Source organism: Myodes glareolus, chromosome 18 (genome assembly GCF_982192425.1).
Source record: "Myodes glareolus chromosome 18, mMyoGla1.1, whole genome shotgun sequence".
Lineage (NCBI taxonomy): Eukaryota > Metazoa > Chordata > Mammalia > Rodentia > Cricetidae > Myodes > Myodes glareolus.
In genome coordinates this window covers 48,799,656-48,822,801 of record NC_142043.1, presented here as the reverse complement: position 1 = coordinate 48,822,801, position 23,146 = coordinate 48,799,656, and the positions used below count along the sequence as shown (strand labels likewise).

The 23,146-nt window shown below is 46.2% G+C and overlaps 1 protein-coding gene across 1 annotated transcript in view; it reads left to right on the top strand.

Moving 5' to 3' along the window:
• Positions 1-2,434: 2,434 nt before the first annotated feature.
• Positions 2,435-23,146, top strand: part of Stox1 (storkhead box 1) — a 30,305-nt gene continuing 9,593 nt past the window's right edge. The window contains exon 1 of the mRNA XM_085679703.2: positions 2,435-3,090. The gene's annotated coding sequence lies outside the window, so the exon portion shown is untranslated. The remainder of the gene's footprint in view (positions 3,091-23,146) is intronic.

Here is a 23,146-nt window from a genome sequence, read left to right as displayed (position 1 = left end):
TAGCAAACCCAAGACCCTCTTTTCAGCAAAGTATACTGGGATCTGGAAGTTGCCCCCTTTTCATGCTCTCTTGCATATTGCCTTTCCTTGGCCAGAAATACCAAACTCTAAGCCAAATATATTCTGGAGTCTAAAGTCCCAGAATCCAGGCCCAACCTGCATGGGTAAGAAACCAGCAGTTTTCTCACTGCCGAAAGCTCCGGGCTCAAGAGGCGTCCTTGCCAAATCCAGGGCGGCAGCAAAAGCAAGGGCACCTCATAAAACTCTCGCAGCCACTGAAATGGTCCTCTCTGCTCTCCTGAATTAGAAACCCCTTCCTAGCCCTTGTGACAGGATGCCGAAATCGATGCTGTTGTGCCTTGTTACAATGCAGACACAGGGACACCGAGAAAAATGCAAAGCAATTGTAAAGTTCTTCCAGAGGGGTGTGTGGTACACCCTTTTGACTGTAGCACTGAAGACTGTGGATTCTAAACCCTGAAACCCTGTATGGGGGTCGGGAGGGGGGGTTGGGGAGGGGGAGAGACAGACGGATGGACAGATAGAGAGATCTGAACTTAATTCTTAGGGTGATACTATGAAGTTCTGCACAAAACCCCTAGCAGAAAAATTCAGCATTTAGAGGAATCAGGTCACAGCTGGGAGGGGTGGGGAAACTTTCCTCCTGGTTAATGAATGCGGAGGAGAGGACCGTGTCTGGGAGGAGACATAGGGCGACTCTTCACAACCCACTGCGTTCTGATGCTCGTGAGGGCTTCTCTGTATATTCTTCAGCTTCTCCGTTTGCCAGGTGATTTCTAATCTCCTTTCTGCACAGACTTGTCACTCAACAGAGCTATCAGTACAGGGGCATCCCCTACACTCCCCTGGGTCCCCTGTGGAAGGGACTGGCCGGCTTCTCTTGACATGGGGTGAGGTGTGGGGGAGGCTGTAACCAACCAGGGCAGAAGAGAAAACGAAGGAGCAGAGGGTAAAGTAGTGAGCCAGATACCTTCCCTGAGGGGCTTGGCATCTTGGCTCTGCAATCTTGTCCTTGCTCTAGCTGTGGCTACTAGTTAGCCTTGGTTCCCTCTCCACTGTGGGATAGAACAACACTCTTGTCATACAGGAAGCTGGCCTTGAAGGATTTCTGGGCCTCTTTGCCTCCCATCGAAAGAAAAACATATTGGGAGATGCAGAGGCCTGGCCAGCAGCCTTCCCAGTCCTCCTGCAGGGCCGTACTGATTCTGATGAGTACTGCTCAGGTCTCCTCAATAGCCCGCAGGCTTCGTCTCTTTTCTCATAAATCACTTGACAAAACCAGATCCCACCATTCTCCTCCCCTCTGTAACCTGGGTTTTTAACATCCTTTGTTCATTTTGATCGGAACATGCACCCAGGACGTTCTGGTTCTGAGACAAATTTCTTAGGGTTTGTGTAGTGATCATACTTGAGGAGACACTCCTGGCTCTGGGGTGACTGGGTCAAACCCAGAAAGAAAATTCTCCAGGACGGGTAGTCAGGTCCATGAGGAGGGATGGAGGAAATAGATTTTTTTTTCCTGATCACATGCAGGAGAAAGAGGTCACTGCTTTCAGTTCTAAAGGGAGGGAGGAAAAAAATCTTTGCTTTTTAGAGACAGTATGGTAAAGCCCTGCCTTCTCTCTCTAATCTTTTGGAATATAAACGTATCTCTGCAGAAGCCGCTTCTGCTTTGAAGGTGCTCAAGTCCTCGGGCTCTCTTCGCCTTCCCTTGAAATATAAATACATGTTTTGGGTTTGGAAATCTCACCAGAGACCCTCACTAGAGGTTGTAAAACAAGCTGAGCATCCACAACTCTTCAAAGACCAGTTTCTTACCCAATGTGCCGTGAACTGTCCTGTCGAAATCAGGGCGAGCCATGGCCCTGCGGTCATGCTGTTCTGGCTTGTCTCAGACAGCACTGCTGTGCCTGCCTTGGGCTGCCAGGCAAAGGCGTAGGAAGGGGTGGAAGCACCCAGACACAGGGTTGGTGGTGTAAGAGAGAGACTGTGTCTGTGAACCCTGGGGGAAGGGCTAGCTCATTACCAAGTACAGCAGGAAAGTCTTAGGTGCCACAATAGAAGAAAGAGGGGACTGAGAGGAGTAATGAGGCAGGAAGCAAGTGGACCTTTAAAAGATATTGAACCTCCCCTCTGGGGCAAAACTCAGCAAGAAAGGCAGGAAGAATGAATTTATTCTGGAGAGCAGTTACAGAGCTAGGTGTGAGCAAGGCCAGGGAAGTCTTGATGACTCCTGCCAGGAACCTCTGGATGCCCTTGGTCAGAGGTATAGTCATTTAAAGGGCTTGGTAGGCCAGCTCGTTGAGTCCTTTGTAAGGAAAAATCAAGGATAAGACTCCAAGAAGGATAAGAATAGAGTTCCCATCCTCAGAAGGGAAAGACTATAGATGAGTATAAAGTAAGACACAGAGAGAACAGGCTCCACCAGGAGCAGAAGCCAGGAGCAAACCCAGTGCCGGGACACGGGCGGATCAGGATTGAGCCAGTGACCAGGTTCAGAGTCAGCGATCTCCACCAGAACAGGTCCAACTCCAAGCCTGCAGGAGGAGATCCAGACCAAGATTTACAGAAACAGATAAAAGTAGGCCTGAGACAGCAAACTCCAAGGGAGCAGAGCAAAGCCCAGGAACACTGAGCTATCTCCAGGAACAGGAGTAGTCAACGGGGTAACTAGAACTGTGACACTGACTGTACCATGAGGAACAACCATCTCAGCTTTGGATTCGCTGGCACCTAGTAGATTATTCAGCAGGATCTCAGACAGCCCCAACCACACCTATCAGAGGAAAAGATGAGTAGAAAAGGTAAGATCACACGCTACACCACAAACAGCAACACAACACCAGTAAAACCTAAAGACCCTACAACAGCAATACCTGAACAACCAAATATGGATGAACCAGAAGAAAATGATTTAAAAAATAACCTCAAGAGAATGTTTGAAATTCTTAAAGGTGAAATGAGAAATTCCCTTAAAGAAGTGGAGTAGGCCAGCTTTCTCGTCAAGCAGTGTTTTTGAAGCGGCGACCTGGAGGGAGCAGGCTGAAGCGTGTTGAAGAAGCCGAGCAAGTGAGTGCCACTCTTCTCTGCTAAGGCGATTCCCTACATAGTCATGCAGGCCTTCGCCACTGATGGATTATTGAGAACAGCCATGCTGGGTTGGAGGGGAGGCTACTGCCTCCCAGGACTTAAGGTGTCAGCTAGGGAGGAGCACGTATCAGACTTCCCTCTCTTAAAGCACTCAGGCCATTGCTCCTGAGAATTTTCCAATTACATAAAGTAGCTAATATGAAAAAGAAGAAGATGGATAGCGCCTTTGGAAATTATAGATCTTACAAGGAATCACTGTTTACCCTCCCCAACAAGGAGACAGGGGAGACATTGCAGCGAACTGCCATTGAAGGCGGCAGCAAAATGTCAGGGCAAAATTCTGATGGAGTCAAGGAGGTATCTGGTCTAACCAACCAGGACCTTCAGGCTGTTCTAGACATGACATTCCCAGAAGAGGGTCTAACGCCTCAGACTCTCCTTGACAGGCTGAGGACACAGCATTGACTCATTTATAGAAATAAATAATTTTTAAATTAAAATTTTACTATTTGATGTGTGTGGCTATTTTGCCTGCATGCATGTCTGCCCACTGGCTGTGCACAGTGTTAACTGAGGGTCAAGAGAAGGTATCAGTGTTGTGTCCAGATTACAACCCCCAGAGAGGCCCAGACTGTAATAAACAAGGTTTATTTAGCATAATACAAACATGTTTGGAACTCATCTCAATCCCCAGTTGCAGTGAGGTGGAGAGGAGTTGAGCTCCCTCTGTGGAGTAAGCTTTTAAAGGTGTAGCTACAAAGAGGCCTTTTGAAGCTGCTTTGGCACGGGTGCAAGGTCTTTTGCTCACTCCCATCCTGTTAAGTCAGCTAATTCTTTGTTCTTAGAGCAAGGCCACCCTTTCCTGAGTCAGGCCATCTTTATCAGCCTGTACCAGGTGACTGGTTGGGCTGAGCTGAGTGTCCTCATACTTAGAATTTCCCGAGTGGGAGAGAGGAAGGACACTATCTTCCTGGGAAAACATTCTGCTAGGAATTTTTTCCCACTCCTTTGAGAATAAGGGGTGAGGGTCTTACAAACAGATCCGTTGAATTGATTTATAGAAGACTGTGAGTCAATACATGCTAGGAATCGAGCCGGGTCCTCTGTAAGAGCAGTCAGTACTTTTAACCACTGAGCCATCTCCAGGCCCAGTCTTTAAAGTTTTAATGTCTAGAAATAGTTCTCAATAGTGAGATTACATTCATGGGAATTGTTTCCGCAGAGTGACTTTAGTTAGTCAGTTGTTCTTTTTGTTTGTTTGTTTTTGTTTTTTTGTTTTGCTTTTGGATTGTTTTTGTTTTTGTTTTTGAGACAGGGTTTCTCTGTACAGCACTGGCTGTCCTGGAACTAGTTCTGTAGGTCAGGCTGACCTTGAACTCAGAGATCTGCCTGCCTCTGCCTCCCAAGTGCCACCATGTCCGGCTTGGCTTTTACTTTTAAAAGTTAGTATTTCAGAATCCAGAAGAGCAAGTAATCAGCTTGGCTGACAGTCTGGACAATGTGAGTGTGACCATTGATCCAAAACCCAGGGGTGCCTTCCACACTGAACCACCATGGTGCGGATACCAGGAAAAGTGGCCAACAGATAGAGCTGCCCCACAGAAGGGAGAGGGGACCTGGCACGGGTGGGCAGGGACAGGCCTCCTTGAATTTTTTATTGTCCCAAATGACCACATGGAGCCATCAAGGTACGCTCTGCCAGGCCTTTGGTGGACCTTGTGTGTAGAGTCTGGCGGAAGAGGCGGCATTATGTTTATCTCACGAAACCAAGTGCAGCCTCACCAGCTCCAGTCACCACAGGGCTCAGGCCAGTGCAGCAGAGGGTCTCTCCAGTGGGGACAACCTACTTCCAGGCAAACCATCCACAAAGACTTGGTGAGTCAGGGAAGATCCAAGCTCATTCAGGACCAAGGCAACTTCCTTTGACAAATGTCAAGGGTTACTCCTAAACTACAGGTGGAGTTACAGCTATTTGCCTCGATTTCCCAAGGCAGAACATTATCAGGGGCCTTGAGCATCAGTCTCAGCCCATCAGGGCTCCGAGCAGGCCGTCTGCAGCAAGGGGACATCTGACTAATAGGCTCTGACGGTAAATACATTAACTCAAGCACGTTACCTCTGCATGTTCTTTACTCTTTGGGCAAAGAAACAGTAAAGAGGTGATCTCTACCAGGTTTTTAGTTTTTACAAACAGTTTAAAAAATTCCATAGGCAAAAACAATGACAGCCACATGTGTTTATTTCAGAATCAGAAAAGAACAGGTCGAACCTGACAAAGCAGCACTCCAGGAAAAGGTGACACCACCCAGGAAGGGCCAGCATCCAGGGGGAAACACCTGACATTCCAAACCAGCTGGGTGTTGGTGGTGGTGCACATATTTGATCCCAGCACTCTGGAGGCAGAGGCAGGTGGATCTATCTCTGTGAGTTCGAGGCCAGCCTGGTCTATAAGAGCTAGTTCCAGGACAGGCTCAAAAGCTACAGAGAAACCCTGTCTCAAAAAAACAACAACAAAAAAGTCATTGAATTCTGGGCTCACTCACTTCCTTCACCCCAATCTCTGTTGTGATTATCGACTTTGGGGTGCCATACCTGTTTGTCAGGGGTGGACACGCTGTCTTTCTATCTTTTTGAAATTCTTGTGTGGTCAATTAGCAAAGGTAGTTGTGGGGGGTTGTCTTTATGAAAATTTGTTAGAGCAAAGAGTTAATGTTATTGCTTTAAGGTCCCATGGAAGGTCATTCCATTGCCGCTTACAGGAGGAAGTCACACTGCTGAGGTATTTTGGGAATGAATCCTATTTTGAAGGGAAGAAGAGTCATGGCTTCACAAGGTTTTTACAGAATTGACAGCGACTAGCCAAAGACATGTGTTCCCGAAGCTCTGCGAACAGGTCCCCACAAGTTGTACATTTGTGGGTCTGTCTAGGAATCTGTCCGCTGTGCATTTACCGTATAGTCTTGAGGACTTTCGACGATACATTGTCGTTCTAGAGACTCATTTCCCATGATTTCCACATGAGTAAGGAAAGCCCCTGCCAGGAGAGTGTCTCCTGTAAACTCTACAATTGTCATCAATACTTAAAACTTTCAATGCTAGTTGAAGGCACAACTTCTGTCTCTCATAGCATTTGTAGCTCAGCTTGGACATAGATAGCCTAGGACCTCTTCTGTGGACAGCCAACTATGTGGCATCCCTGCAAAGGAGCTAATGAAGTATCTGTAGTGATCTATCCTGTCCCTTTAAGAGACAAGCCCTGCCTACTACCTCACCTGTCTGCTGAGGCAGGCAGATCTTCCTGCTTGCAGCCTGAGTCTCTTCCTTTTCCATCTCTCCCCTGAAGAGGCAGCTTCTACTTCACTCCATTCTCCCCACTTCTCCCCTTCTCCTTCTCTGTCTCTCTGTCCCTCTGTTTCTCTCTGCTCTTCTCCCTTCTCCCCTTACCACTCTCCCCTACCCTTCCATAACCCACTAAATAAATATCCAACCTCACTCTGTATGTTATTCCTATCCATGTCTCTGTCTCTTGCCCACTGCGTGGCTCCCTGCTCGGAATCAGCCACTTTTGGAGACCTGTGACAGGGTCTCATGGCATGCCCATTTGTCTGTCTGTCCTTGTGGGACTAGCTGCCCTCTGTGGCCCACTGCAGCCACTTGGGGAACTGCACCTTCCCTGCCTGGGACTGGCAGCTCTGGGGACCCGCTGCCCACTGCCACCACTTGACCTGCAGTGTTTGTGCCGCTGCAGCCACTGGGGGATCCGCAGCACTTTTACTTAATCCATTACAGTTTTCTCTGATGTCAAGCCCTTGGCGCACACTGCTTACAGCAGAAATCACGAAGTGGCAACTCATGTTACTTGTCCTTGAGTGGGGAGATTTGAGTTAAACAAGAGTTTTGTTGGGGGATTTTAGAAATCTGGGAAAATGACTTGCACAAAGGGTAGATTTGCTTCCTATAAGAAGAGGCTTAGAGGTAGGTAAGCTGGCATAGGCACAGCTCAGCAAGGCTGTTCCAAACCTGGGCATTCCCACCTGCTCTCTGCTTTGCCTTCTTGAGTGGGTGGTTCTTTGACCTCCAATTTATTTCCTCCTGGCCATGAGAGAGCTGCATCTACCTGGACTCAGGTGGGAAGGTGTGAAAGTGCACACACCTGTAATTACAGCACTCAGGAGGCTGGGAGAGGGGACAGGAAGGTCAGGGGTTCAAGGCCATACAGGCCAAATGAGACCCTGTCTGAAAACAAAAATTCAAGCAGGAAGAAAAATATAAAGACTGTAAGAGTCTTTGAAAATCTCCTTGGCCTTCCACAGAAAATGAACGGCTATGGATTCATTCTGAGTTAAGAAAAATCAGGTTTGATCAAGGAAGACTACCTGAGAAATCTGATAGGAGTAAATGGTCCAAATGTCTGAGTTCTACATCCAGAACAGGCTCAAAACTGCTGCTTGAGATGATCAAGCCTCACAGGATACTCCTGATGATAATTCTAAATTTTCCTTAGGTCCCCATAAGATTATCAGTGCTCCCCAACCAACAGGAAGTAGCCTGGAAAACTATGCCCAAATTCCCCAAAAATGGACTGTGGATATTTTCCTTTGTTAAGAATGTTGGTTACAAGTTGTTATGGATATTGGTCAGAAGAAAGGCTAAACAAAGGATATTAGTTCAAAGTTCTTGTTCCTTAAAAAAAAGGGGGGGGGTGCTATAGGACAATGGTTTGTACACTGTCAATTATATTTTAATAAAATGCTGATTGGCCAGTAGCCAGACAGGAAGTAGAGGCAGGTCAATGAGAATGAAAGACTCCCGTGGGCGTCTTCCTTCGGGAGAGACCCCGTGCCCAAAGATCAGTCGAAAACACGCGGCCGGATGCAATCAGCAAGAGGTTTATTGAATACGCAGGTACCTGGGGCGACAGAGTCTCTCGGAAGACTTGCGCGCCGCAGGTTGGGGGTGAGGGGTTTTTATAGGAGAGCAAAAAGCGAGGTTTACAGAAGCAAGATGCAGGGTGGTAAATTCTTAACCTAAATAACAATGAGGGGACTACTCAGCGGTTTACTGTTCCTCCTATCCTGCCCCTTTTCCTGGCTGGCGACCAGATGTCTGATTGCACAGCCCCTGACTCGTGGCGAGCCCCGCTTTATACGTGACTCAGGCCTCGCAATCCTCTCTTTCTTTGTTTCTATGGCCAGTCCATAAATCTCCTGTCTCGCAGCCAGATAAGGCTGTCCTTGCTCTAACCTCAGGTATCTTTGCTCAGCATTCCGGAGGCCCTGAATTCCGGAGGCCTTTAATGAAGCTTGTTATCTGCTCAGCATTCCGGAGGTCCTGAACTCCGGAGGCCCTTAATTAAGCTTGTTATCTGCGAACCTTTGAAAAACGGTATAACTGTGGTTAAAACGAGTTGGGGTCCTTCAAGAACAGGAGAATTCTGGGAGGAAGGAAGTCCTAGTCTGCAGTTGTGACCCAGCCACAGAAGAAGTAAGATATGATTGCCTCGCTGAATAAGATACCGAGCCACGTGGCTAGCATAGACAAGAATAATGGACTAATATAAGTTATAAGAATTAATAAGCCTGAGCTAATGTACCAATCAGCTTATAACTAATGTAAAAAAAAGAAAAGAAAAGAAAATCTCCTTGGCCAAAGTCACGTCCCATGCTTGGCAGTTTTAAGTGGAGCTAGAGATGGAACATACATCTTTCCTGCCCCCAAACCACAGAACGACAGTGAATGGGGGCCTAGGAATGTATTGAATGGACCAATCAAATAAAATACTGAACTGCAGAAGTAGATCTCCTAAGGGAAGTACAGTTTGTCCAGCCTGACGTCTTTCCTTCCAGTTGGGAGGATCATTGTGCCTGGATCAGTGTTGAGTCAGAAGGCTATGGGAACCGGAAAAAGTCAGGGTGGATCAAGACTATCATTATGTGCCTAACTAATGGGCTGCAAGAAAAACAAATCTCAGGGCTCTAATGATGCTGTGGCTGATCAGGTGTGATGTCCTTAGTTTGGGAAGAAAAGGTAAAGATTCTAGTATTGATGAACTGACAATGTCAGTCTTATTCCAGCACTGTCAAATGTCTTGGGAGTGCCTCTGAGAAGCTACTGTTCCCTTGCTGAACAGTTGAGGTGAATCAGTAAAGAGGGCACCCAGTAAATTGTGCCTAAGTCCTAGGACCCTCCTGAAAACCACCAAGGAGCCACACTTTCAAATGCAAAAGCAAGGTTTCGTTTATTTAGTAGGGACTAGCACGGGTCCTCTGCCTCACAGTCTGGCCGAGCAGATGGAGGGAGAAGGACCCCATCTGTTTCTCTAAGGGAGAAAACATAAAGACAAAGCGCAAAACAGTCACAAGGTTACAGCCTCAAAATACAAAATTCCTTATCCTCTATCACAATTGGCTAAAGGTGAGGTAAAGCTTAGCTTTAGTTCCTGATAGGCTATTAGTATCTAAGGGGGATAGCAACAGCCCCCCTGGCTCTGACCTCCAGACAGCTGCTGACCCTTTGCTCGCAGAGGGTCTGTCCTGAGACTTATCTGATTGGCCCATTGTTATTCAACCGATAGGGGAAGTTAGGGCGTCAGCATCTTGTCAGCAGTTTTGTGTAGCTTGGGTTTTTCCCATAGCTAATACTTCCCCTAAAAGGAGCTAGCTACTCCCCCCCCCCCCCCCCCCCGCCCCGACTTTCCTCAGGGGTAGGGGTGAAGTTCGAAGTGCCACAAGGTCTCAGCATAAAAATGGCATCTTTTCCAGCCTTACAAAATGAAGGGAAGGATGTGAGGCCATGGCTGCTTAACACACACTGGGACTGTCTCTGCTTCCCCATGCTGCCATTAGTACCTAATTAATTAATTAATTAGTACCACAGGAATGTGGCTGACCCTTTTTTCATTCATGCCAGCCCTGCTTGGGCATCTCCAAATGTCTTGAGAAAGCATTTAGGTGGGAGGCTGTAGCTTTCACGTTGAGTTATAATTGCCTCTACCCCACTGCTCCTCACGACAACCAAAGCCCCTTGAGGGCAAGTACCATTTGACAACTGGTATATAATAGATACTCAATAAATGTCTGCTGGATAGGGAGTGGTGCAGCGCTTGGTGCTGCCCTGCAGTGGCGTTCAGATGTACACTTGTAAGTTAGCCTTAAAGGACAGCACAGAACATAGGGACCGGGCTGGGGAAAAGAGCCCGGGGTCATAAGCAGGCAGTGTGATTGAGGGAGGTAGTAGCTGTCCTTACCGTACAAAAGGAGAACGCGCTAAACCCTCCCTGCGAGGGAAAAATTGACTTGGACCACTGCTCCTTAGGAGCCAGGATCTGTTGAACCAAATCAGCCAGGCCATTCTCTAGAGAGCCCTTCAACCGTGTCGTTGAGACCCCAAGCAGCATCTTTTCTAACGTTCGGTGCTTGGGAGGGAGGGGTGCGCGCCCTGGTGCACGTGAGGAGGTCAGAGAACAACTTTGCGGGGTCAGTTCTCTGCTTTCACTTTTCCGTGAGTTTTCAGGGTGGGGAGCGACGAACTCATCAGATGCACTTGAACAGCAAGGGCCTTTCCCCACTGAGTCGTCTTTCTTGCCCAGGACTTTTTCTCTTAGCCTGGTGGGCATGGTAGTACACATCTTTATTCTCCGCACTTGGAAGGCAGAGGCAGGAGGATCTCTGCCAGTTTAGTCTACATAGTGAGTTCCAGGACATCCAGGACTACATAGAGACGCTCTCAAAAAAAATAAACACAAAAATTTAACTTTTTTCTTATTTTTTTTAGATTTATTTATTTATTATGTATACAACATTCCTTCCATGTATGCTTGCCTGCCAGAAGAGGGCCCCAGATCTCCTTATAGATGGCTGTGAGCCACCATGTGGTTGTTGGGAATTGAACTCAGGACCTCTGGAAGAGCTGTCAGTGCTCTTAACCTCTGAATCATCTCTCCAGCCCCAAAATTTAACTTTTTTAAAAACAAATTTTTGTTTAATTTTATTCTTATGTGCATTGGAACTGGCATTAGACAGTTATGAGCTGCTATGAGGGTGCTGGGAATTGAACCCGGGTCCTCTGGAAGAGTAGTCAGTGCTCTTAACCGCTGAGCTGTCTCTCTAACCCCTTAACCTTTATTTTTATTTGATGCATATGTGTATTTTGCCTGCTGCATAGCTCTGTACCATGTGTATGCAGTGCACTCAGATGCCAGAAGAGGACATCAGATCCCCTGAAACTTTAGTTACAAATGGTTGTGAGTGGCCATGTGGTCCTCTGTTCTTGATCTTTGCAAAGAATCAAAAAACAAAGGTCCTCTGGGAGAACAGCCAGTCCTGCTGAGCAGTTTGTAACTGCTGAGCCGTCTCTCCAGCCCCAAGGAACCCTTTCCCTTAGAGTGCTTCACGCAGTCAATGTTCTGGAAAGTGCTGGTCCATCTCAGTCCCACCCATACAAGCAGGGGCTAGCCCAGACAAGAGCTGTGGCCACTTAGAACCACACAGCAGACTCAGAGAGAACCCTCAAACTCTGGAGTGCTTTGACACCCCACCTTTCAGTGGGGCTCATGTTAAACGTGAGGACTAGGCAGATAGAAAAGACAGAATTTAATAAAAAGTTATATGGAAATTTTGTTTATTATTCAAGTAACTTGGCACTCAGTTGTCTTCCATAGTTACGTACAATGTTTTGTTTTGTTTTTTAGACAGGGTTTCTCTGTGAAACTCACTGTCCTGGAACTCACTCTGTAGACCAGGCTGACCTTGAACTCACAGAGATCTACCTGCCTCTGCCTCCTGAGTATTGGGGTTAAAGGCATGCACCACCACTGCCTGGTTAAGCTAACATTATTTTTTTTTTTAGTCTGTATTTTTATTTTTCAAATTACATGTATTTACTGTGTGTATATGTGTATATGTGTATATGTGGGGGTGTGCATGGACTACACATTGTGCATGTGAAGAGTCAGAGGACAGTTTGTTGCAATTGGTTCCCCCATGTGGCTCTGAGGGATCAGGCTAGGGTTGTCAGGCTTGGTGGCACACCCTTTCCCTTGCTGAGCCACCCTCCTGGCCCCAGTGTTAGTTTATGTCTATCATGATACACAGCAATGAGAACTGGGTTAAATGGGGCCTGCCCCGAGGCCTCTTGAGGGAAAAATCACCTCAAATTTGTCCCAGGTTTGCCTAGAACTTTTGGTGGGGAGGGAAATGTGGGAACCAGGGCAACTTATAATTTAAAGAGTATTATTATTCTTATTATATTATTATTATTATGTGCACCACTATCACCAATTGAGTTTTATTATTTTAATTATATACAAAATTCAGATGTGCCAGGAGGTGGTGGTGCTCACCTTTAATCCCAACATTCGGGAGGCAGACTCAGGTGGATTTCTGAGTTCAAGGCCAGCCTAGTCTATAGAGCTAGTTCCAGGACAGGCTCCAAAGCTACACAGAAAAACCCTCTCTCGAAAAACCAAATATATATATATATATATATATATATATATATATATATATATATATATATAATCAATTTAGATGTGTATGGGTGTTTTGCCTGCACATGTCTGTGTACCACTTGCACACCTGGTACCCTTAGAAGCCAGAAGGGGCATCTGACCTTCTGAAGATGGAGTGAGAGACGACTGAGCTGTCACATGGATGCCAGCAATTGAATCTGGGTCCTCTGGTGGTGTGGGACAACGGTCTGTATTCTGTCAATTATATTTTAAATAAACGCTGATTGGCCAGTAGCCAGGCAGGAAGTATAGGCAGGACAACCAGACAGGAAGTAGAGGTGGGTCAATGAGAACAGGAGAATTCTGGGAAGAGAAAAACTTTGTCCGCAGTCCTGACCCAGTCAGAGAAGAAGTAAGATGTGATTGCCTCGCTGAATAAGGTACTGAGCCACGAGGCTAGCATAGACAATAATGGGCTAATATAAGTTATAAGAGTTAATAAGAAGCCTGAGCTAATGAGCCAATCAGTTTATAACTAATGTAGACCTCTGTGTGATTTCTTTGGGACTTAACGACTATAGGAACCGGGCAGAACAGAAACCCTGACAACACTCTGGAAAAGCAGCCAACACTCTTACCTGTTCAGCCCTTTCTACAGCCCAAATTTATAGCTGTTCTCTTAGTTATTCGTTGCCCCTGTACCAGAGGTACTGGGGAGAATGATCCGCCAATGACACCCAGTCCCTGGAACCTGTGGATGCGTTGCTTTGCATGGCAGAAGGGACTTTACAGATATAATGGACTCTCCACTTGAGAGAGTCCTCTGTATTGCTGAGATGAGCCTGATCTAATAACTCCAAGTCTTAAAAACAAGAGAAATGTCAACGACTAATATTAGAAGAGACACCAGACTTTTAAAAGGAAATCAAAGAGAATGGAGGTGTTGGGAGCACTGTCATGGATGACAAATGGGGACAGCCCAGGCAGGCAAGTTGTTTTCTTTGAATTTCAGAGAAAGGCTCAGCTCAGATCGCTTCTGGTGATGTAGGGGAACTTCATCATCATTTTATAATCACAAAGCAAGGAATTCTGCCTAAAACCCAGACCTAAACTTACTCAACTGTCTAGGTAAGAGACCAGGTTGAAAGCCTGGCTGCTGTGGATAATACTTTTATATATTGCTTTTATATAATTTAAAGAGTTTCATATATTTTTATATATAAAATTTTATATTGCTTTTTTTTACACTGTAAAGATTTGTCACTCATATTAGTTCAATAAAATGCTGATTGGCCAGTTGCTTGGCAAGAAATATAGGTGGGGTGACCAGACTAAGAGAATTCTGGGAAGAAGAAAGGCAGAGATGCAGTCACCGGCCAGATGCAGAGGAAGAAAATGAGAATGCCTTACTGAGAAAAGGTACCAAGCCATGGGGCTAAACATGATAAGAATCATGGGTTAATTTAAGCTGTAAGAGCTAGTTAATAGTAAGCCTGAGCTAAGAGGCCAGAGACTTTATAATTAATATAAACCTCTGTGTGTTTCTTTGGGACTGAACAGCTGCAGGGCCAGGCAAGAGAGAAACTTCCCTCTACACATGGGCATGATAGCATACACCTATAATCCTAGGACTTGAGAGGTGACGACAGGAGGATCAGGAGTTCTAGGCCGGCCTTTGTTGTAGAATATTATTTTAAGATGTGTTACATTTGTTTCTGCTCTAGAACATTGGTTTAATGATATAAAGATGCATTGCTTTTGTTTATGCGGCATTTGTTTAACTCTGTGAAGCTGTGATTCTTTGCCTGTCTAACACACCTGATTAATAAAGGCTTGAATTGCTAATAGTGAGTCAGGAGAAAGAATAGGTGGAACTGGCAGGCAGAAAGGATAAATAGGAGAAATCTGGGAAAGAATGGGGAGCAAGAAAAGGAGGAGAGGAGAACCCTAGGGGCCAGTCACCCAGCCACCCAGCCACCCATGCAGAAAGAATGAAGGTAATGTGTACAGAAGTAAAAAAAAAAAAAAAAGGAAAATTTGCCTAGAGGCAAAAAGTAGTTTGGATAATTTAAGTTTAGAAAAGCTGGCAAGAAACAAGTCAAGCTAAGGCTGGGTATTCATAAGAAAATAAGACTCTGCGTGTGGTTTATTTGGGAGTTAGGTGGCAGATAACAAGAGAAGGAGTCAAAGAGTGAAAACAAGCCTTGGCTACAAGGCAGCCTTCATTAGACCTTGTCTCAAGTTTAAGGGGGAACCTAGAACATCAACACTGAGTATGGCTCTGAGAAATCAAAGCACTTGGACTTTCGATCTCTAGAATGTATGATGACAAATGTATTCCTTTTTGTTGTTTTGTTTTTTGTTTTGGTTTTTTGCTTTATGCTTTTTGTTTTTTGTTTTTTTGGTTTTTTTAGACAGGATTTCTCTGTGTTGCCCTGGCTCTCCTGGGACTCACTCTGTAGACCAGGCTGGCCTCAAACTCACAGATCCACCTGCCTCTGCTTCCTGGGATTAAAGGTGCACAACCACCTACAGGCTGATTATTTTTTAATTTTTTTGTTTGTTTGTTTTTCGAGACAGGGTTTCTCTGTAACTTTGAAGCCTGTCCTGGAACTAGCTCTTGTAGACCAGGCTGGCCTCGAACTCACAGTGATCCACCTGCCTCTACCTCCTGAGTGCTGGGATTAAAGGCGTGCGCCACCACCGCCTGACTATTTTTTAATTTTGTGTCTGAGTGCTCTATCTTCATGTATGCCTTTATGCCAGAAGAGGCATCAGATCCTACCATAGATGGTTGTGAGCCACCATGTGATTGCTGGGAATTGAACTCAGGACTTCTGGAAGAGCAACCAGTGCTCCGAACCACTGATCCATCTCTCCAGTACATGATAAATTTATTCTTAAAACCCCTAAATTTGTGGGGACTCTCATTCTGTCTCTGTCTCACTCTTGGGCTGCAACCCAAGGCCTTGTGAATGTTCTGCACACGGTCTGCCACTGAGTCCTTGGGCAGTGGCTTTTTTTTTTTTTTGATACAGTTCTGACTGTGTAATTCTGTCTGACCTTGAACTCTTGATTCTCCTGCCTTGCCTCCTTGAGTGCTTTAGCTCTCATACCAGGCTTTTTGGAACGTTTAAGAGCCAGCAGGTGCCAGCCTTGATAGCGCGGCTGTTAGCACGGCTGTCTGAGAGTCAGCTGGTTTGAGCCGCTAGTTCCTTCCCTCCCAGCAGAGACCTCACTGCGTCTCTCCTGAGAATGAGATGACCATAGCAGAGTGAAGCCAGAGCTCGAGACAGGTGGGGAGTCCCCCACCTGGGAAGCCCCCTGGGACTGGAATACAGCTCTCAGTTGGTAGAATGCTGGCTTAGCACGCGTGTCTGTGATCCTAACACTTGGGAGGCAGAGGCAGAAGGATCAGAAATTCCAGGTCATCCTTGGCTACATATTCAGACTGAAGCCAGCTGAGGGTATGTGGAAACCCTGCCCCACCCCCAGGTCCCCTACCTGAGACAGGACTGGCCTCAAACTCAGAGACCCACCTGCCTCTGCCTCCCGTGTGCTACCACTGCCTGACAGTCTCTTTCTTGGCTACACTACATTCCCAGTTAAGCTGTGCTTTCAGGGTGCTCTGTCAGAGCTGGCTGGCATCCCGTGGCTATGAGGGAACAGACTTAACACTTCTTTGAGTTTGATGTTGAACCAGTCCAGGTAGGACCAGTGAGGCACTTATGTATGAGTTAGAAAAATAGCCAAGGAGATGTCCACTGCGGATCCATCATGGAGCAAATCCACTGAGCGCACTCCTCCTAGGTCCCAGTGCGTTATTGAGTCTGTGTTTGAAGTACTTGGAGAGAAACTTTGCTGTGCTAGGCCCAGGCCTCCTCCAGCGTGCACCCAGAAAAGGGTGCTGGTGAATGAAGGCCGGTTCCACCTCCCTTCCCTTCTCCCACCCCTCCCCACCTCCTTCCATCCTACCCCCTATCCACTTCCTTAAATGGGGAAGGCCCTCCTTGGGGCATCAACAAAGTCCGGCATACCAAGTTGAGGCAGGACGAGGCCCCCTTCCCCTGTATCTAGGCTGAGCAAGGGGACTGCAGAAATTGCTCAGTGATTAGGAACACTGGCTGTTCTTCCAGAGGACCTGAGTTCAATTCCCAGCAAACACATGGAAGCTCACAACTGTCTGTAACTCCAGTTCCAGGAGATCTGCCATCATCACACAGACATGCATTCAGGCAAAACACCAATACATATAAAGATAGTTTTAAAAAAAAAAGGCTGAACAAGATATCCCACCGTAGGGAATAGGCTCCAAAAGGCCAGTTCATGCGCCCGGGTTAAGTCCTGGTCCCACTGCCAGGGGTCCCACAAATAGATCAAGTCACACAACTGTCCCCATATTCAGAGGGCCTAGTTCGGTCCCATGCAGGCTCCCCAGCTGTCAGTCCAGAGTCCATGAGCTCCCACAGTTTCTGTGGTTTTCCCCATCATGATCTTGACCCCCTGTACCCCCCACTCCCTGTTGCCCCATATGATCCCTCCTCCCTTCAGCTGAACTCCAGGAGCTCAGTTCAGTGCTTGTCTGTGGACACCGCATCTGCTTGCATCAGTTACTGGATGCAGCTTCTATGATGACAGGTAGTCACTAATATGACTATAGAGGCAGGCCATCTCTGTGATTGCTAGGAGTCTTAGCTGGCACCATCCTGTGGATCCCTGGGAATTTCCTTAGCACCATGTTTCTCTCTACCCTCATAATGGCTCCCTCTATCAAGATATCTCTTTCATTGCTCTCCTTCTTCATCCCTCTCCCAACTTGGCCATCTCAATCCCTCATGTTCCCATTGCCTCCCTTCTAGCCCCCCCCTCCCAGGAGATCTTAACTATTTCCCCTTTCTGGGGTCCTCCATGCCTGTCCCTCTTCCGGCCCACCTTTTTACCTAGCTTCTGAGGTCGTGAATTGCAACCTGGTTACTCTTTGATTCTTTGTATTGTTCTCTTTGTTTCTATCTTATTGATTTCAACCCTCAATTTATTTCCTGTCATCTATCCTGGGTGAGTTTGTTTCTTTTTGTTCTGAGCTTTCAGGTGTATTGTTAAGTTGCTAGTGTGAATTTTCTGCACGTTCTTTAAGTGGGCACTTAGTGCTATGAACTTTCCTCTTAGCACTGCTTTCATAGTGTCCCATAGGTTTGGGTATGTTGTGCGGTCATTTTCAATGGATTCTAGGAAGTCTATTTCTTCCTTGACCCAGTGGTGATTCAGTTGAGTATTGATCAAGTTCCATGAGTTTGCAGGCTTCCTGCAATTTGTGTTGAACTCTAACTTTAAGCCATAGTGATCTGATAAGATACAGGTGGTTATTCTAATTTTTTTTGTATCTGTTGAGGTTTGCTTTGTTACTGAGTATGTGGTCAATTTTAGAGAAGGTTCCATGAGGTGCTGAGAAGGTGGTATATTCTTTTGTATTTGGGTAAAATGTTCTGCAGAAGTTCATTTGAGTCATGACATCTATTACTTTATTTCTCTGTTAAGTTTCTGTCTGGCAGACCTGTTCAGTGGTGACACTGGGGTGTTGAAGTCTCCCATTATTAGTGTGTGGGCTTTGATGTGTGATTTAAGTTTTTGCTTTTGTTTTGTTATGAGATTTGGTCTCGTGTATCTCAGGCTTTCCTCAAACTTGCTATGGATCAGAGGATGACCTTGAACCTCAGATGCTGGGATTACAGGTATGCAATGCATCATGGCCTGTTTCCTGTGCTGCTGGGCGTGCCGGGCAAGGTACACCCCTAACCTCTGGTTGCTCTTTCTGTAACCATTAGGGAAAATCACCCCTACAGTGGATACTCCCATATTGGAGTATCTACTGTGCTGGGGAAGCAATTTCCCTCCATGACAGACACCCAGCCGCCTAGAGTATAGCCAGCTCACAAATCCTGGCAATTTGGTTATAGATATAAAGTGTCTGTGCTTTTTGCCCCCTACTCAGCTGAAAGGGAGACAGGGAGAGGGCTTGGCTCTGTGGGCTGAAAGCCTTGATCTTATTTCCATTCGGATTGATTTTTTTTTCCGAACCTATTTGACATTGTAACGCAGCAGACCTAATCATTTAAGGCAGTGGAGCTTTTTGTGCAAACGCCAGTATCTCTGATGAGAAGCCTGTTGTTACAAAGGCTGCTTGACTTTCTCTCTCTCTTTTTAAGGAGAAAGATGTGGCAGATGAAAGAGAAGCTTGAAATCAGGGTCTTCTTGGGTTACTCCGAGCCAAGCATCCTCTTTTATTAAGTCCGAGGGCATCTGCAGGCTGTTTGTTGTCTGTGCTTTGCCGTCATCCCTCAATCGCTCAGAAGAACCCTTTCCCACCGTGGGATTCAATACCAAGCCCCAAAGAGGTGGTCTCGGGTTTCCCGAATCTGGGTAATTAGCTGAGGTCCAGCGGCTCAGTTAGACAATCTGAAGGTCAATGATGCATGAGTTCTTGGCGGATTGCCTAGCGCCATGTCACCCAGAAGCACACCTGTGTGGGCTCAAAATATTCTCGAGGGAGGTTTGTGTTCTTAAACATGAAATATTAGGATTCGTGTTAATGCCATGGCAAATTCTTGCACGTATGAAAGAAAAAGGTTTGGATGTGAATGCTTCCCAAATTCCCTAGAACCCAGTCTTCTGTTTATTTGCTAGCATAATCTCATGAACCTCAAAAATCAAGTTGAAGCCAAGCAGTAGAGGCATAAGCCTTTACTCCTAGCACTTGGGAGGCAGAGGCAGGCGCCTCTCTGTGAGTTTGAGGCCAGCCTGGTCTACAAAGTGAACTCCAGGACAGCTAGGGATGTTACACAGAGAAATCCTGTCAAATTGAAATTCTCCAGTTTGAAACCTAACAAGCCGGGCATTGATGACTCTTTTGTATACTCCCAACTCTCCAGAGACAGAGACCGAAGGAATACTGCGAGTTTGGGGTTTCTCTTAAGGTCTTTGATTCATTTTAAGTTAATTAAAATTATTTATCTCTCTATTTTTAGTTTTTAGAGACAGGGATTTTCCTGTGTGGAACTCACTTTGTAGACCAGGCTGGCCTCGAACTCAGAGATTTTTTAAATTTACTTATTTAATATGAGAATTTTGCTTGCTTGTATATATGTACATCATGTGTATGCCAGACGAGGGTGTCAGAACCCGTGGGACTGGAATAACAGACGGTTGTGAGCCACCACGTGGATGCCGGGAATTTAACCCAGCTGGGTCCTCCTGAACCGCTACAAGCACTCTTAACTGCAGAGCTGGCTCTATAGCCCCTAGGTTTGTTGTTGTTGTTGTTGTTGTTGTTGTTGTTTTGTTGTTGGGTTACACGTGGTTGTGAGCCTCCCTCCATGTGGGTGCTGGGAGCTGGTCCTCTGGAAGTTCAGCCAGTGGTCTTAAGTACTGAGCCATCTCTCCAGCCCCTGAATCCTAGGGTCTTTCAACATGACTTTTGTGTTGACTGAGGTCATGGGGGTGTTGATGAGGATTGCATTAGTGCTTGTATTTTTCCTGATGGCTTCCCCTGAGGTTTATGGGGATAGGGACCGGGGTCTATGCCCTTCCATAAAGAGCCTCTGCTTTTCCTCTTTGGCGAGATCTTATCTTGCGTTAGATTGTTCTTATTTAGTTTTTTTGGAGATTTTGTGTGTGTGTGAATATTTTGCCTGAATGTATATGCATGTGCGCTCCGTGACTGCCTGAAGTCTGTGGAAGCCAGAAGGCAGGGGATCCCCTGGAACTGGAGTTACCGGTGGTTTCTGAGCCACCATATGAGTGCTGGGAATCGAACCTTGGTCTTTTCAAGAGTAACAAGGGCCACCACTCCAGCTGTTTGTCCTGGGTTGTTAAACTACTGCCACCCACAAGAGCAAGTCGTGCCCACACACAACGGGCCCGGAGTTTTCTAAGGCTTTCGGCACCAGGAGGCAAGGACTGATGGCCTTAGACTAAAGCAGTGGTTCTCAGCCTTCCTGATGCTGCACCCCTTTAATACAGTCCCTCATACTGTGGTGACCCCCAACCATACAAGTATTTTTGTTGCTACTTCAAAACTGTAATCTTGTTACTGTTATGAATCGTTGTGTAAGTAGTTGATATGCAGAATATCTGATATGCAAACCTTGTGAAAGGACCATTTGACCCCTGCCCAAGGGGTCTTGACTGGCAGGTTGATAACCGTTGGTCTAAAGCCATCCATCCCCCAGCAGACTGATTTGGTCCCTGACATCTAGTCACCATTTTTGTTTGTTTTTCTAAGACAGGGTTTCTCTGGGTTACCCTGGCTATCCTGGAACTCCCTCTGGAGACCAAGCTGACCTCCCACTCACAGAGATCCACCTGCCTCTCCTCCTCTTCAGTGCTGGGATAAAAAACATGTGTCACCACCGCCCGTCGTCTTGTCACCCTCTGAAGGTTGCCAGCTCAAAGGATCTGCCTTACTTGATGCTGTCAGTCTTGGCGGATGAAGAGCTGCCTCCTTTACTTGCTGGTTGGCATCCATCTACGTGAACGTGGAATCCATGCGCTTTGCCTTACAATTCCCCTCAAAGTGAGCTTTGGGATGTGATTATTTTAAAACTTGTTCTATGCTTTTTTTATAACAAAAATTAAAAGCAAATAAATCAACCAACCAGATTCCTTTGCAAGATGACAACAAGGGATTAAAAAAAAAATGATGCCACCACCAGGCGGTGGTGGGGCATGCATTTAATCTCAGCACTCAGGAGGCAGAGACAGGCTGATCTCTGTGAGTTCAAGGACAGCAGCCTGGTCTACAAAGTGAGTTCCAGGACTGCTAGAGCTGTTAAACAGAGAAACCCTGTCTTGAAAAACAAAAACAAACAAGCAAACAAAAAATGATAGTGGTTATACGCAGCTTTAATTCCAGCCCTTGGGAGGCAGAGGTAGGTAGATTTTTGTGAATTCTAGGTCAGCTTGATCTACATAGTGAGTTCCAGGCCAGTCAGTAATACAGTTGAGCCTCTGCCTTTAAAAACTTTAAAAAAAATGCTTTCCAGTCTGTCATTTATGTATCTATCTGTCTATCTGTCTGTCTGTCTGTCTATCTATCTATCCATGGAGTGTAGAAAGTGTATCAGACAAATGGCCTCATCTATATTGTTTTAACTTTGATATTTGTCTTTCAACCTAACTACTTTTTCCATTTCTGAGACACCCAGGAATGCTAACCTGTGTAAACAGAAGGGGTATTATGGTGACTGCTCTCTCGTCTACAGTCTCTCTTTAGCCCAATGCTTTGCAGGCTCGGGGGTGGAAGGTCCCAAACAGGCCTGTTCTTAAAGGCGCTGCTGTTTGGTTGCTCTTCAGGGGGAGTTTTCCTGGAACTGTGAAACCTGACTGAGCTGCAAGTGGGGTCCGTGCAGCTTCTGTACGGAGACTTCACGCTGCATTGCAGAAACCGAGAGAAAGCCGCAGTCATTGAAGCAGACCATTGCTATAGCTCGGAAGCCACCCTGGCATCCGACACAAAAGTTCCCAGGTTAGGGTTTGCTTCACTTTCCTGCACATAGAAAGCATGATTTATGCACCTGCGGCGTGTATCTTAGCAACAGCTGTGAAGGGAAAGTGCCGGCTTTGTGGGGGGGATCAAAAGGTTGGGTGCACGCGGTAGGAAGAGCGCCTGAGAGGAGAGTAGAGCAATTTAGAATGTTCTCTCTAGCTTGTTTCATATAGAGGCACATGGATTTTAAAGAGGAAAATACTGCTAGCTAGTGGTAGTTTTATTTCTGTAATTTTTTTTCATTTTTTTACTTTAGGAAAGGTCTCATGTGGGCAACCCTGATCTCAAACTCACAAATGTAGCTGAAGATGACCTTGAATTTACGATCCTTCTGCTTCTGTTCCCAACTTGTGGGATTATAGGGAGTAGAAGATTAGTTTATTCTTAGTCTGAGGTACCTCAAGATGAAAAGATGAATCTATGGCCTGCCCTGAGGAGATGAACATGCTAGGCAAGCGACCTACCACTGAGCTATTTCCACGTTTCTGAGATCCAGTCTCAAGTAGCCTAGCTGTGCTCAAGCTTACTTTGTAGTTAAGAGTGACCTTGAACTTCTGACTCTCCATCCTTCCCGTCCCAAGTGATAGGAGTATAAGCGAGTGCCACCAGGCTCTTTATGCCGTGCTGGGGATTGAACACAGCCAGGGTCTTTTCCTTGCGAGACAAGCTCTTTACAACTTGAGTTCCATCCCCAACCTATCATCAATGGTTATCTTTGGTGTAACAAACTTCACAGACATGAATAGGTCGCTCATTGGTCGATATTGTTTTTGTCAATTCTAGCGGCAAGCATGATCCATCTTCACCTGTGCTGCACATGATCCTGTGCTTTGTACCGCGGCTTCTCAGCTGCTCTGGAAGTATGCTTTAGCAGTGTGAACTGCTGGATAGCATGTTTGACCTCTGCAGCAGGCGTCACAGAGAGACCATGATGTAAACCTTTTTCTCTAATTAATTAATTTTTTGTTTTGTTTTTTTGAGACAGGGTTTTGCCTGGTTTAGAGCCTGTCCTGGAACTAGCTCTAGTAGACCAGGCTGGCCTCGAA